General features: G+C 48.1%; 1 non-coding gene across 1 annotated transcript; it reads left to right on the top strand.

Moving 5' to 3' along the window:
* The first annotated feature begins 441 nt into the window (after positions 1 to 441).
* Positions 442 to 513, top strand: trnad-guc (transfer RNA aspartic acid (anticodon GUC)). Its single transcript has one exon. It is a non-coding gene; the product is annotated as a tRNA-Asp (tRNA).
* Positions 514 to 672: the final 159 nt, after the last annotated feature.

Here is a 672-nt window from a genome sequence, read left to right as displayed (position 1 = left end):
AGGTCACTCGCAAACAGTTCTACTCCACGGAAATCTTTAGTAAAAGGCGTAAGATTTATGCGACAATGAAGAAAACTCGGGTAATCTAGCATGCCGACACCTGCCCACTTGCATTTCGTCACCCCCTCACTCCAAACGGGAGGAGTAAATGTCACAAAAGTCCCTTCGGTCGCCGAGCAACCACAAGCCCAATGAAGGCAATGCAATCTCTTTCTCATGCCTCCATCTGAGAAGTTGGAGAAAACAATTAAACAAATAAAAGAGTCCAAATAATGACCCCTCTAACGTGTAGCATTCCAAAAGTGAAACGACTTCAGCTGATGATGGGGCCATCCGGTATTTTATGGTGTAAGGGCTGGGTCAGCGTAAGAAAAATCCACGCTTTGTTTAGTGATGTCGGTGCAGTGGCGTTGGCTGGGGGCGAAATCATACATGTACAATTCCTCGTTAGTATAGTGGACAGTCTCTCCGCCTGTCACGTGGAAGACCGGGGTTCGATTCCCCGACGGGGAGAGCTAGTGTTTTTCTGCTGCAGAACGACACTTCCAAAACGTTTTGGTGCAGCCAGAGGTTACAGAAGCAGTTCTGCTTTGACTTCAGCCCAAACCAAAGGAAATACGTTTCCCTGGAATCGAATCCGGCTCAACTGCTTGGAAGGCAGCAATGCTCACC

This window comes from Sinocyclocheilus anshuiensis, unplaced genomic scaffold, assembly GCF_001515605.1.
Source record: "Sinocyclocheilus anshuiensis isolate Anshui unplaced genomic scaffold, SAMN03320099.WGS_v1.1 scaffold3113, whole genome shotgun sequence".
NCBI classification, from domain to species: Eukaryota; Metazoa; Chordata; class Actinopteri; order Cypriniformes; family Cyprinidae; genus Sinocyclocheilus; species Sinocyclocheilus anshuiensis.
Note: the sequence above shows the minus strand (reverse complement) of the source record. Positions and strands in the feature narration are given on the sequence as shown.